We start from the raw sequence: 15,433 nt of genomic DNA on the forward strand, positions 1-15,433 counted from the left end.
CCAAGTATTGACCCCTGGGGGACTCCACTGGTTACAGGCTTCCAACTTGAACCTGCTCCAATAATAATTACCCGTTGGGTCCTGTCACACAGCCAGTTCTCAATCCACCTCACTGTCCCCTCATCCAGCCCATACTGCCTCAGTTTCCCAATGAGGATGTTATGGGAGACAGTGTCAAAAGCCTTGCTGAAGTCAAGGTAGATGACATCTGCTGCCCTCCCCTCATCCAACCAACCGGTTATGGCATCATAGAAGGCTATCAGATTGGTCATACATGATTTACCCTTGGTAAACCCGTGTTGCCCACTTCCAATAACCCCCCACTCTTCAACTTGTTTGGAGATGACATCTAGTATGAGTCTCTCCATCACCTTCCCAGGGACAGAGGTGAGACTAACTGGTCTGTAGTTCCCAGGGTCCTCCTTCTTGCCCTTTTTGAAGACTGGAGTGATGTTGGCCTTCCTCCAGTCCTCAGGCACCTCTCCTGTTCTCCACGACTTCTCAAAGATGATCGAGAGTGGTCCAGCGATAACGTCTGCCAGCTCCCTCAGCACAATATCTTCCCATTAATGCTTGTGCCTTCTCCTCTCTTAATTTATCATGTCTTGTCTTAATTATTTTTTTTTTCTCTTCCCCGTTCTTTCCCATCTATAACGTGGTCTTTAATCCCGACCCTTCCAATATACTCTCTATACCCTTACCCTTTCGCCTTGTTCTTCGTCATTCTTGTTTTACCTCATTTAACCCAATCCTTAAATCTAAGCTCTGTCCCTTTCCTTCTCGCTGTCTTGTTTTCTAAGTTATTTCCCTTTTCCTGCCTATATCACCTTCTGAGCATTATACAGCTGTAGCAGATTAGAAGGCAGAGAGCCCCGCAGAGGCGTGAAACTGGTAGATTTTTTGGTTTGAACAAAAAACACCACTTATGTGTTTATACCACAGGGAGGTCACTTTTCTAGCCTGCAAGAGTGACAACTGGCACAGGAGCGTAAGCAAGCACTGTGTAAGGAGCCGAGTTACAAAACTAGATGTGAACAACCTCAGCAATGTCACACCCAGAAATATACAGAAGGCTCTTCTCTGCCGTGACGTTTTAAATCACTGGGAATCACATTTGTGATGAGTCTGTAATTCATTAGTGATCTCATGGCAGACCAGCGCTTGCGGGTAACACACCCAGATCAGTGTTCTCAGGCTGGGCACTCGGGGTGCTCCAAACCAGGCACTGAAGACCTGAAATGGTGCTGGTATTTACAGCTTTTGCAGCTGTAACTCTCTGGCAGCATGCAGGGAGTTTGTGTGCCTGCCGTAATCACAGGATCCATCTCCCCAGCCTTGGTTCCCTGGCAGCTGGCTGTCTAGGCCGTGCTATCTGTCTGGGATCTCTGGGTAGTCACTGGAGAGGGATTGGCACCTCTGGGGCACGTTATTCCCTCTTCTAGTAGACCCAGGGATTGGCTTGAGAAGGTGCTTCTCTTTCCCTGCTGAATACAGAGGAAGCCCAGATACCTACCTGCTAGCTGGCTGAAATGAATCCCCACCCCAAAAGGCAGCTGCCTGAAATATTTTGCAGTTGTGTTGGATGTTGGTTTATTCCTTCAGGGGGCAAAAAGAAAGAAAAAAAATCAAATAAAACCCCTTCATTAAATGGTCAGCTGTTAACTGCTTTATATAGTTATGTCTTCATGCCTGCTGCAATGTAAGAGGTGTGTTCTAGAAAGAAGGTGAGCACTGAATTTAGCCAGCAGATCCAGTGAGAAAAATCTGTATCGTGCTGTTAACATTAAATATGTTTTACAGAACACTTCTTAGGTCTTGGTGAGAAGTTGGTATATTCTGACTTTACATGTAACACTGACCATGAGCATACTCTATGTATTAATCTCATTTTACGTTTTTTATCTTGGCCTTTACTTTTGCTTGGGGGGAGAGAAGTTAATTATTCACGTATGACCCACAGTAATTAGTGTGCAGTTTTGGATAAGTATAAATGAAGTATGACAGCTATGCACGCAAGGGTGAGCAAGTTTCAATAGGAAACTTTCTGAGAAAAGATCATAGAAACTCAGCATTGCATAATCTGGACTTTTTTTTTTTTTTTTTTTTTTTTGGGGGGGCTGTCCTGATCTTGCTGACAATTGTTTACCTAAGCAGGATGTGTTTGAGAACTATTTTTTTTTGCTGTTATTTTCATTTACTATATATGCATAGCCACTAAAACATTCGCAGTCGTTTGGATACAGGGGGAAAAACAATGTGGTATTTTGACAGGACGAACAGCTTGGTTGGTTGGAAGGTATACTTCTTTTAATCTTAAGTAAAGATGGAAACGTAATATTATAGATGTATTTAGTTCTCTTCAAGTAACCCCTAGTGTTTTTTAAAGCATCCTATCATTTAGCTTGTCAGTACTTCTCACCAGCATCCCCAAAATGCCGTGTACTGGTGTGGGCATGGAGTCCACTGGGGGGCGAGCTTGAATTACGTATCGTCTCTCCAACCGGAAAAACCGGGAGCGAAACCTGTAATAGTTCGAGTGTTTCATAAATCACAAGCCCTGGTATTAAATTTCTCTTTCTAGTATCAGCTTCTTGTTGTTGTTTTGCCAGATCGTCAAATGAAGCTATCAGGAGGTATCGGGTGTGATGGAGAGCCCCCGGGGCTCGCAGGCGATCTCGCAGCTCAGGTTTATCAACTCTTTCCGCAAGGAGAAACTGTGAGAAATTGGCTCACCGGAGTTGTGTTGAGCTAGTTTCTGCTTCGGTGAACTTAAAGAAAATTACTAACGTGTGACTCTACCAGTGAGTAATCTCTAAAAATGGGGGAAACCGGCCGCCCTGGGTTGCGTTCCCGCTCTGTGCGTGCCTGCCTTGCGCTCGGCGTAGGTTCTGTGTGCCCCAGGAACGGGGAGAGCTGTCGCTCCTGCACCCCTACAGCCCCCGGTGGGGCTCACCTGCTTTAGTTTGCTGCTTCTACTTCGAAAAAGGAAACAACCATAGCCTTATTTTATACATAACAGCTATTTCAGGCCTTATAAGTGGTACTAAAGTTGCCATTGACACTTCCAGTAGGACTACTGAGCATTGCGGACCAACACTGATTCCTTCTACTGTGGGGCTTTTTTCCCCCCTATCAAAATTTCATTCTAAACATATTTAAATTTATCTTAATGGATTGCTGTTGCCTTTTCTACTAGCCCCGGTTTGCGAAAGATCTACAGACCCTGTTCCCTCTGAAGAGAGGTGCTGAAAATTCGATAAGTTTTATGTAAATCAAAGAGTCAAATCGTGCCTTCTGTTGAGAGGCTGGTATGGTTTATAAAAACTAGACTTTAATAGCTGATCTGTGAAGTTGGTGAAACTGGAAATCATGGGTCTGTGAAAGCTGTAAAATGCATTAGATAATTTCACTTTTTTTGGCAAAAAGCAGGCAGGTATTTTCATGATACTGAAATTGAGGACACACGTCTTGACCACCTCTCCAGTTGGCTGGATGTTTCTGAAATGTCAATGGGAAGCTGCAAAGCAGTCAAAAATGTTTGCCATTTCTCTGCGAAATTTCACTTGTCATTATTTTTCAGTCATCTGTAACCATAATGACAATAGGCTCATAAGCTAGATACGGTGAAGGCAGCAGGATAAAGCCTTACAGTCATGAAGGCAGGAAGGTCTCTGGTGAAACAATACGTTTCATTATAGCCCCAGTCAGCATGTTAGTTGAGGATAAAGGGTGTGTATGGAAAGATGAGACGACAGAGGAATCTGTTTTAGGGAGAGAGAAGAGGGAAAACAAGAGCAAACATCCAGGAGGACCCTTTGGGCTAGGTGCTGTAACAGTGCAAAGGAGACATGAGAACGTGAAAACACCTTTTGGATAGATGAAATTATCATAGAAAAAACACACAACCCCCCTTTTTTTTTTCATATTGATTTCAGTTGCCTTGTAAATGCATTAAATAATGAAAAGCATAATTATCAAAGGTTCTGGCTGCCAACAGAAACACCTGCAGGGCAGTGCCTGCTGGCTGTGGGTGATGTCCCATGTCATGCATGTGGTGGTGCACCCGATCGCGGATAAACTGTCCCACTGGCCGACCACGTGGCTAACAGCTGCTTTCACTTTTCATCCACGGCCTACTTAGTCTGCAGTTCCCAGTGTGCAATACTCTGTCTTAACCTCAATCATGGACCTGTCGGTACCAAAGCTAACCTTTGCATATCATGGGGTCCGGTTTTCATAGACATCATCTGTCTCTGCTTAAATAGGGAGAGCATGTAAATTTGAGGCATGTTATGTAAATGGAAGAAGCAAATTATGCTGTCTGTTAGGGGGCCTGGTAAAGAACAGAGAGTCTTGAAACATGTATAATGGGTAGTGCATGTGGAGAACGTTTAATGCTCTTCTCTTTTTTCTAAGTATGCAGAGTACACTGGGTGGTGTGAACGTATCCCAGAGCGGTGCCCAGCATGGGGACTGTGACCTGAAGAATCTAACTAACAACACAGTCATTTAAAGGGAAATTTGATTTGTCTTGGATTTCACATCTAAAGATGCTCACAGCTAAATCCAGTTGTAGCTCATTGTGGTTACCCTCTTACCATATGGAAAAGCCTAAGGAATTTAAAACATTGTGTGAATCATCCAGAAGAAGAAAATAGAGAAAGAAGATGCCTGCTCTAATGTTATGTGGGACATAATATAAAAATATTTGATACAGAAGGAATTGCTCCCTGTCTCTCACCTCCATAGGATTCCCTTTTATTGTATCAGCGTTCTGTATTTCTGTGCAACCTTATTTCAGTCATTACTCATTTCTGGAGGGAGGTGGCAGAGTGGCTTTCTGGGGTCAGTGGCAGCAAAAGCCTGGGACTTTCCAGTTGGCGTGAAGTGGGAAGGGATTTATTCTGTCAGCGTAGGGCATCTTATCACCACAACCAGGGCTTGGCTCCTGCCTCCAAGGGCTGGAGGAAGGCAAGGGCTGTAACCAGAGCACCTTCTCTGCACTGGTGAGGCCACAACTGGAATACTGCGTCCAGTTCTGGGCTCCCCAGTTCAAGAGGGACAGGGAACTACTGGAAAGAGTCCAGCGTAGGGCTACAAAGATGATTCAAGGACTGGAGCATCTCCCTTATGAGGAGAGGCTGAAAGACCTGGGACTCTTCAGTCTGGAGAAGAGAAGGCTGAGGGGAGACCTTATCAATGCCTACAAGTATCTCAAGGGTGGGCTGAGGGAGGAGGGAACCAGACTCTTTTCAGTAGTTGCCAGTGAGAGGACGAGGGGCAATGGGCACAAGTTGGAACATAAAGGGTTCCACTTGAATATGAGGAAGAACTTTTTCACAGTGAGGGTGACAGAGCCCTGGAACAGGCTGCCCAGGGAGGTTGTGGAGTCCCCTTCTTTGGAGATTTTCAAGACCCGCCTGGATGCAGTCCTGAGTAACATGCTCTGACAAGCTCTAGGCAATCCTGCTTCAGCAGGGGAGTTGGACTAGATGATCTCTATGGTCCCTTCCAACTCTAAAAATTCAGTGACATTCAGTGAAAAATTCTGTGGGGCTCGGATACTGGATGGCAACTGCTGCTTTTCATCCCTAAGCCCCAGCCAGCACGGGGTCTGAATCCCTCTTCTCAGCGCTGCAGAAGATGCGGCTGCTTGGTTAGGCCCTGACAGAGGCAGGCTGAACATTGCCCCCAGGCCAAATGGATATTTTTTTTTAGTGTTTGGTGCTTTGTCCTTGATCAACGCCTGTATCATTCCTGAGAGATGAGAGCAAATACCTTTGCCACAGATGTAATGAAGCCTATTTGTCAGTGTCAGGGGGTCTTTGGCGGCGTTACATGGAGACAGTAAACATCTCAGAAATGCGGTGTTGTACCTGAGAAAATGACAGCATTTCCTCCCCGAGATGTTCCTTTATAGCTGGGTTGGGACACCACCCTAGAAGAGAGAGGGCTAGTGAGTACATGGGTGTTTTATTTAGTCTGTGCTTTTTCAAACATTGCATTCCTCTCACTCACTGTTGCTCCATATATTATTTTAATATGAAAGGGCCCCTGTCATTAGTCTTTGTTCACATTTTCCTTTGAGCAATCTCAGAGCGGACTTAAGAGGTTGGAGGCACCAAAAAAGTTATTTTTGCTCTGTAGGTTTTAAAACTCTATTCATTACCTGTTGTTTTCTTAAGGTCTGTTTAATGCCTTTTGCTAGCTATAAGTTCCAGAGACATATTTACAGGTTTGTAATTCCTTCTTTAGACAAATATTGGGAGGAAGCAACATTTTTTAAATAATCCTTCTGGATTTGACTTAAACTATGTAGATTTTTGGCCTACTTTAAAATTAACACCTTTTTGTCACCTGCCTTCCACACTCACTCTTCAGAAGCCCAGATTTTATTCCTTGTGTCCTACGTGCTCCCTAGACCCTTATCCCAGAGTTCTTCGTCTTCCACGTAAATCTGTCGGCTGAAAAAAGCTGCTACAGCAGGCTAACATGCTGTTCCAGAAATGGGGAATTTAAATAAACAAAACCAATTTAAAAATTAATTTGCTTTAAGTAAAATAGGAGGTTCTATTTGTGTTGGGTGATGCTTTTATTTTTTAAGAAATACTTTCTTTTAATGTTTAAAATTTACTGCCAGTTTCAATAAACAGTAGAGCTTTCCAATGAGGAAATTGGTATATTTCATGGAAGTTTTCACTTCTAGCTTTTCTGCTCTTTCTTCATGCAGTTTCTATTTAAACAGATAAACAGATTATTTAATAAAAGGGGCTGCTGAAGCCTCAGCCTATTCCCATTGATGCGACGGGGCTCACGTTTCAGGACAGAAACACATTTAAAAGCAGAGTTCTGGTGCAGTATGTACCAGGGAATAAAGGCAGGCTCACCAATGCCATCACAGGTGTTGTTCAGAAATGGGAACCTCTGGATGTAGTGAGATGGTTGTCTGAGTCCAGCTACTTACGGGCAGGTGTCCACACCACAAGGAGCTTGTACATCCAGTTCTCTCCCAATGGCTGCTCTCTGGAAAGTTTAATGATTTCATTTCTGGCGCATTTTGCGAGCTCTGAATTCACCTTACACACGGGGAGTCGTTCCTCTGCATTGTAGGTCTGATGCCGTGCCGATGTGGAAGAGTGCCCACATAGTTATTCCAAGTCGCTTTGATGGGAAAGCAAGTCTAGTTGCATCTGTGATCGCTTTCAGTCTCTAGGTTATGAAAAATATTTGCAACAGTGCCCCTTGACTTTGTAAATATGGGGCGCATATGTGTTTTGTCTGTGTGTGGCACGAGGGAATTATGATGATTTCATTATGCAGAATAAAATTTTCTCTAAGCAAACCGTTTAGTACTTAATATTCTACCTCCAAAGAACTAGAGTTCATCTAAGGTCTCAGGCATGATTGTGGTCTACCATGTGTAGCTCTGCAGTGGCATGAAGGCGAGAAAGACCTCTCTTAACTCCCATTCCCTCCAAAATGCTTTCCCAGATGTTGCACCCAGACCTGGGGGAATAAATACACAGTACAGGGTTTCCAAGGGCTTTAACTCTTGCAGCCCCCTTGGTCCCCGACGGAGGGACTGGGATTGTGACTTGCTGCTGGAATGCCCGTTACTGGTGATACCCCGTGTCTTCTGGAAAGCGTGTCCGGAGTTCCTCGTGCCCACCCTGTCCTTTTCAGGGCTGTCTCTGGTCAAAAACACAGTCTCTGAGAGTGGGGCATGCTCAAAGCTGCAAGTAAGCTTCACAAAAGCCTCTGGTTTAATGTTTTATTCATGTTTTCTGGTTTTCTGTTTTGTTTTTTTTTCCATGGCTAAAAGGAAACAAGAAGTAGAGCCTGAACGCTAGTGTTTTCAATCTTCACTTTTGCAATTAAGGAGGTGGAAAAGTGGGGAAATTTTGCATAAACTTCTTTTTTCATGGGAAAGGAAAAAGATCAGATGACACCTGTGAAGGATGAGGGGTTATTTTCTGCACTTCAGTGTTTTCTCCTCATAGGAAATGAAATGTAGTGGTATCTTGGTCGCATTAACTTTAACGACCTTTTCCCTTGTCATATGTATTTCTGTCAGTAAATATTTTTTCTTTAGCATCATATGTATTTATGCTGCTTTTTATGGTGCTAAAAATTGGTATCTCTTCATTTGGGAAGTTTCGTTTCATTCTCAACTCATTTACTTTGATGGGAGGTTGTTTTTTTAATGCTCTTTTTCTGCAGACAGCCCAGCACACCAGGGTCCCAGCCTGACTTGTAGCACAGTGCAAACAACAAGTAATCCTTTGTGCAAAACTGAGACAAAGCTCATCCCTTGGAGCCTTTTTGTTGTTTTTGTTTGTTTGTTTGTTTATGTCTTTGGGGGTCGGTTTGTTGTTTTCCTTTTTACAGATAGTGGAAGATTTAACTTGTATACTGAGAAACATCAGTATTTCTTTTAATGAACGTGGTGGAGCAGCCCCTGGAGCATCCAGGGGGAGTGACAGTAGCAGAATCAGAGGCAGATGGAAAGGGAAGTGTCACTTGTTTGGTGTCTCCCTTTCAGTTATGGACCATGCAATGAAGGAAACTTGTTTTATGTGGGGAGGCCAGACTAAAACCCAGGCCTGCAGCACCCCAGTTAAAGAGAGTCAGTGTGCAGGTCTGCTGGCGCCCTCCGTGCAGTTAGTTGGCTGCTGATGGGAGCGTGGATCTGTTACATCACCTTTCCCAAATACCTTTGTGAGTGAAGGCTGCCCTAAAAGGAGAAATCTCTGCCTTCCCCACGGCACTGGAACTGTGGTACTCCCATACATTTGCTGGGGCTGGAGGGAAAGAGAAAACTTCATGCCACCTTCCACTACATACATATATATGTATATGTGTGTGTATATATATATGTTAAGTGTATATATATATGCACTTAACATACACTTAAATATTTATATATCTACCACATCATGCAGGAAAAAATTATCAGGAAGGGTAATAAAATACTATTTGTTATCTACTGTGGGGATTTGGTCTGGCTCCTGGATTCAGGTGCACAAGAAGAGGCCTTTTAAATTTCCAAAACTTTTATTTCTTTCTGTTTTTACAGGAATTAAAAGTTACAATATTACATCAGCAACACCCTTGGCCGTGTACCTAACTAATCCTTATCCCAGAGCGTTAATTCACTTGTATCTCACATAGTACTAGATATGTCCCATGGTGAGGCAAAGTCTCTGTGCAGAAGCCCAGAAAGAGAAAACGTGGAAGAGAAGTGTCTCGGATTCCCCCTCTTCATTTCTCTCCTGTGCGTACGGTGGCAGAACAAGGCTGAGACGAATGTAATGGATTTGCCATCCTAAATTACAGAGAATTGAATTATTTAAGTCTGGTCACCGAGACTTTTATTGCTGGGATTTGTATTAAAACAGTGGCAAACTGAGGCAGCTGTTATATCTAGAGGGGCTTGTGGGACAACAGCAGGAGAAGGAGAGAGATAAGGTCGCTGAGCTAGTGCTGGTCTTGCAGGAGGGAGTAAGCATGGCCAGGATGGCAAACAGGACCCAGGCTCAGCAGTGCAGTGAAATGAAAAGACAGTTGTGTGTTGTGATGCGGGGAAAGGGCTTGCTCCTGAATTGTCAGAAGTGGAGCTTGTAAATAATCTGTTCCAAGGGCTGCCAAAAGTGTTTCTTGTTTTGGAGTGGAGGTTGTCACTGTGCTTTTGAATTGAAGAAATTGTTTTGTTCCCGGTTTTTTCACATGAAGAAACCATGTCCCTGCGCTTTGCCCAAGTCAGACCGAGAACAAGGAATAAAAAACCTGAATTTCAAGACATGTCACAAGCAGCACAGTATGTTCCTGTTCTGCTTGTAGAAATTGTTTTCCCAGACTTGCTCAACTGATCCGAAACTTTAATTTATTCCCAGAAATATACTTTATTTGCATATTTTGACAATACTGAAACACAGAAGTCAAATTCACTATGTTCACCAAAGAGATATGGTGAATCTGCAACTTGGAGACAGACATCCCAAATGACCTTTAGAAAGACATCTAAATAATCAAATTGGATTTTTGCGTGAAAATGATTGAAAATACTTCAAACTTTTAAAGGGATGAAACTGAATGGAACCTGCAGTTTCATTACAGACAGTAAGATGTTCTAATATGTGAGTCACAGCATCGCTCTTCACCTTCTCCACAGTTTTGGGAAGGTTGCTGATGCTCCCTCTGTTGGTTTTCCTACCTGCAGAATGGACGTGTTATTTGTTATACAGTGCTATTGCAAAGACAGACTTATGAAAGATTACATTTAAAAAAAAAAAAAAAGCTTTATAAGGCACTTTGAAGTTGGAAAGTGCTTTATAAGTGCTCTGATGTTTTTTCATTAAAAAATTATACTAATAAAAATATCACACAAAACGTTAAGAGTTGTCGTTTTTCCCTGTTCCTCTGGGAGTGCCTGAGGATGCTCATTACCAGATAGTGTTTTTGCTGTAAAAAGATTCTCTTCTGCCTGAAATTGCTTATGTTTAGTAGAAATGCAAAATCTAATTAGCCATCATTTGTGGTTTTGAATTTATGATTTCCCCTTCAAGAATCCTATCAGTATGGGTGCAATGTGACTGTCCCATATGTTTCAGAACAATTCTGGTGTTTACGTGGGAGCTGAAACCAGCTGTCATAAATACTACACCTTATATAGATTGCATAATATCCTGTAGCAGAAACCAAACCAGGAATTACCAGGAGATGTCCTCAACCCTGCAAAGCTGCAGATTTGTTCACTTTGATTAGAAAATGTAACAACATCAAACATAGGCAGAGGCACGTTTGCTGGATTATTTATTTTCTTTCGACTTGTTATGGGCTAAATCCTTAAGACCTCACTCTGTTTTTATGTGGGGAATACTCCTCCAAGAGTAAGGGCAGTAGAAACTGAGTGTATAAAGATGTGGCTGTAGGCAGCAGGCCTGGGCAGGTGCCACCTATTAAACTGTGCAAGTTTGTCTCAAACCCGTTGTATTTTGTGAATGGAGTGAGGGACAACATCTCCCCTGTGCTCCCACCCTCCCAGTCTGGAAACACTACATAAACCTTTAAACCAAGTTCCGTTTCCAGGTGCTTTTCTAACTTTGTCCTTCTCAAAAGTGGAATTTCAGCTTGTGACTCTCTCACGGGGTGATGAGAGCTTGAATACAGAAAAATCTGATGGCTAAACCTGTAGGCTTGAACAGTCCCTTATGTTTATTTTCTAGTTGATTCTTATTTGGAATTAAAATGTTACCATTGTTTCAAAATACTGAGTACCATTACAGGAAGGGGCTGCAGAGAAGTGTCGTAATAACTCAGAGTCATGGTGACAATTCCACGTGCAGAAAAATGGGATAGATGGGAATGTCTGAAGAGGACACAAATAAGGGAGATGGCACTCACCTGTAATACCCGAGAGAGAGATGAGTTTATGCCAGAGAGAGAAAATCAGTTTAGAACTTTATCACTGGGATTTTTTTTCTGTTGCGGTAGTAAACGGTGTTACCTCATTGTTACTTAATGACATGGTTGCCAAGAGCCTGCTGAATAAACTGATGAATAAATGAAGCTTAAATAATACACAAGTACATAGGGCATCTGCAATTGCAGTAAATAAAGTTCCTTGCCTAGGGAACGTAAGCCCAGTTCTGTTTCCTGGAGCTCCAGAGCAGTTTCTCTGCTGGCAGAATAACCCATAACTATTTACATGGTGGTTTTGTGGTGCCTGTCTTTGAAGCATCTGGCGTCAAATACCATGATACCAGCTAGTTGATGGGCAGAGGATAACTGCTGAGGAACATACCGCATGGGAAATCCTGCTCAGGGTAGAACAGACCCTGGTTCCTTCATCTGCTCCATGGCATGGTCTCCTACTGGTACCCACGTAGGGCTTTTTTTTTTAAGGAATACATGTATGTCATCAGGTTGTAAAGTAAAAGTTTGAGAGATATTTATTTCCTTGGGTGAATGATCTTCGGATGTTAAGAGTACATGAATAACGATATGGGAAGACAGATGTTGGGCTGTGGGGAGGGTGGAAAATTTTTGCAAGGATTGGCTGAAGAGTGGTCATTATTCAGCATTATTAATTCATTATTTGCTTGAGTTTAGGGAGATTTAATGAGTAACCATTGTAACTATGTTCTTAAGTGCTTAAGTGAGAGGAGTCATGGTAGGATAGGAAAAATAATATGGTAAAAGTAATTAAAATAATTTGGGTTGTGGCATCTGGACTACAAAAGGCAAGGTTTCAGAGGGCTCTTAGAAATAGATGTTTTGTTAATAGAAGATTAAAAAAATGACTAGTTCCATTTGGAACACTGAGTCATACCTTTAAACTTCATAATTAACTTCTCCAAACAAAAGAAAATACTCATTTTCTACAGGGAACTGTCTGGAAGAACTTTTTCATGCTCCAGGGTCCCACTTGGTCCATGTAAATGCCAGTCATGGCGTACTATTCACTGTCCATGTATTGCAAGACAAAGCTGTGGAATAGCATCAGAATACAATTTGTCGGTGTTTGGGGATCTTTTTGTCAGGTTTTGGGACAAAACACTAGAGCTGTCAAAGACAGCTGTGAAAGTAGTGGGTTGGCTCCCATGAAAACGTTCACAGCTTAAGGCATTTATTATTAAATGGGTAGCTTCTTTAAACCTAACACTTTACAGATGCAGAAGATTGAACTGACTAACAGGTTTTTATCTTTTTGCAATTTTCTTTTTCCTCTCATGTTAATTGCCACAGGTTCTTTTTCTGCAGCTCTCTTTACTACCATGTCCACTGTTTTGTCTTCTCCTTTGTTTCTATGTTTCCACTACCCTGGGCAAGACACACGCCACCTGCTTTTTCTCCTTAGAGCTGAATGAGGATTTGAGTGTCTGGGTGTGTGACAGTAACTCTGAACCCTTGCTCCCGTGGCTGTCGAGCCATCGAAGGAGCCGAAACGTGCCCACCCTTTGAACCCGAGAGTTTCTTAGACACTTAAACTCAAGTGCTCACACAGAGGCAGAAGTGCCTGAGTCAAAATGGTTGAGTATTTGACTTCAACTCCACTGCAATCCAGTCTTGAAATGGAGATAGATAATGTGGATACATATAAACACTGGGGCTAGTTTCTTCCCATTAACAAACTGGTTTTGTCCACCTCCTCACTCACGGCTTTCTGGGTTGCTCTGCTGAGATCCGTTGATTGTACTGAGAATTTCAGCTATAAGAGCTCAAGCTCTTGAAGAGCTACAAGAGCTCATCAGCCAAAGCTGCTGTGTGATACCTCACACCAGCTGTCCATCCTCTGGCAATTCTGCTACTGCTGATCCCTTCTCCATCCTTTGAACTCCTGGAGCTTCTGGTCTGTCTTCATGTCTGGCTTCTTACCAAACAAAAGGTTAAGAGTTAGTATAGTATTGCCTATGAAGAACATTTTTTTTCTAGCACCTGTCCATCCACAGGTAATGTGGGTGTTTAACAGAAAACTAATAGTGTTATTCTTCCTCTGGAAATTAGGTTTGCCTAGAATGTTGTTGATTAATCTTAATGGAAAATCGTATCTTTCACAGTTTTCTTTACAATGGCTTTTTTGAGGTGCATGTGAGTGAATGAATGTCTTCAGAGTAATGTGACTTTGCCTGTTTTTCCTTCTTATCCTATACACATAGATTTAATTGAAAATAATGAAAGGTCTTCCTAGGTTGAGCTTGTAAGAGCGATTTTCGTTCAGTGGTGTAAATAGCTTGAGAGGAATGTGGTCAGTCCTGTCTCTTTCACATAGCTCTGTAGGGGCTGGGTAAGCAGGACTCATTGAGGACGGAGGCTGGAAGCGACACCTGGGAACTCCAGCTGAGTGACCCACGCTCACATCCTTCCATCAGCTGACTTTTGTTTCTCACCTGAAGTGATGCTGTTTTAATGGATGAAGAAACTGTTTCTGGTATTTCGCTTTCACCAACCACCCCTTCCTGCATCAGGTTCTCCATTTGTCTTCGACCAAGGGAAAGAAGATCTGGGGTTTTGTGTACCAAAGAGGCTGTTGCAGGGGAAGGATCTCACGGTAGGAGACTTGGAATTTCAGATGTTTTAAATAAGATTCCAAAGCATAAGAAATATCCCCATATTTTGCTTTGGAAGTCTCTGTGATCAAAGAAACAAACTATGGCAGTGCCCAGAGTCTAACTAAAAAGAGAGTTTAAAAAGTATCTTGAGGATGGGCAGGGCAAGCGCTCCAGTTGGAAACTGAAGATGCAGTGTGATGAGGACATTAGGGTGGACCTGCCAAGTTGGATGGGGGTACTGCTATATTTGTCCGATGCTCTGCACCAACTGTTTGTGGCAGGGGTTTGTATGTAAGAGGGTTCGGTGGTGAACCTGAGCACGTTTTGTAGCTCTTTGTCATTGGCAAGAGCATACAACCCACCATCTGCCGTGTAGGTGGTGCCCATCCAGCTCGTGGCAGCTGCCGGATTCCAGGTGCCCAGGGCCAATGAATGGCTATTTGGTGCTTCGTGCTTGGGCTGAGGACTGTAAAATTACGGAGGCTAAGTTTGCTGCTGGTGCAGCTATGGGCTGTGGTCACCTCGGAGCCTGGATCGCTGGTTTCTCCTCGCAGCAACTGTTTCCCACCCCCGTCTGACATCAAAACTGCAGCACAGCCCAGATGGTGCACAGAAGGTACCAAGCCAAGGAGCTCAAATGTTGCTGACAACCCCGCTGACATGCCTGTACAGCATCCAGTTTCCTTACAGAGGCACCTGTGGCCCTTTCAGCTGGACTTTTCAGGGCCGTTTGAACTTTGTGATGATATTCTTACTGGGGAATTTTCTTTTGAAACCGAGGGCTCTCGGCAAAGCATTTTATTGACTTTTGAAGAGACGCATGGAGGGAGGTGCTGCCTACGACAGAGCAAGTGTTGCGTCACTGGTTCGTGTGATTGAAATAGTTTCTTGCAAGCTGCTCGTGATTCATGGGAGATAATAAATAACTGCGGAATGATTGCGCCTGACGAAGGAAACAGTTGTTGCGGAGATGCTTTTTTGTTGTCATGGTTGTGATTAGTTGGTTTTGGAAGGGGAGGTAAGAAAATAATTTCTGACACACCAAAGGCAGATACATACGGACCTCACACAGTTTCCCTTCCTCCATTTCGGTGCGTGTTCAACTGTGGGATCAAGGTAACTGCCCAGAGCATTTAACATGGAGACATCGAGGGCTGGGGATAGAAATCCCAAATCAGCATAGCCTACAAACATGTCAAAAATGGAGTTTTATAACAGTTTGCTTTATGAAAGCACAAAATCCAGTTTTGCTGTACTAATCTTTTCCTCTGTGACACAGAACACGGGGGGTGCATCGTGCTTACCTTTAAATAAAAAGCAGAGGGTGAGATTTTCTAAAAATCTACACTTAGCCCAGGTCTGATCTCATTGAAGTAAATGGG

General features: G+C 43.1%; 1 protein-coding gene across 4 annotated transcripts in view; it reads left to right on the forward strand.

The window, feature by feature from the left end:
* KLF12 (Kruppel-like factor 12) overlaps nucleotides 1-15,433 on the forward strand; it is a 258,753-nt gene that overhangs the window by 232,822 nt on the left and 10,498 nt on the right. The gene's annotated exons all lie outside the window — the stretch shown is intronic.

The sequence above is a fragment of the Calidris pugnax genome, unplaced genomic scaffold (assembly GCF_001431845.1).
Source record: "Calidris pugnax isolate Ruff unplaced genomic scaffold, ASM143184v1 scaffold20, whole genome shotgun sequence".
NCBI lineage: Eukaryota > Metazoa > Chordata > Aves > Charadriiformes > Scolopacidae > Calidris > Calidris pugnax.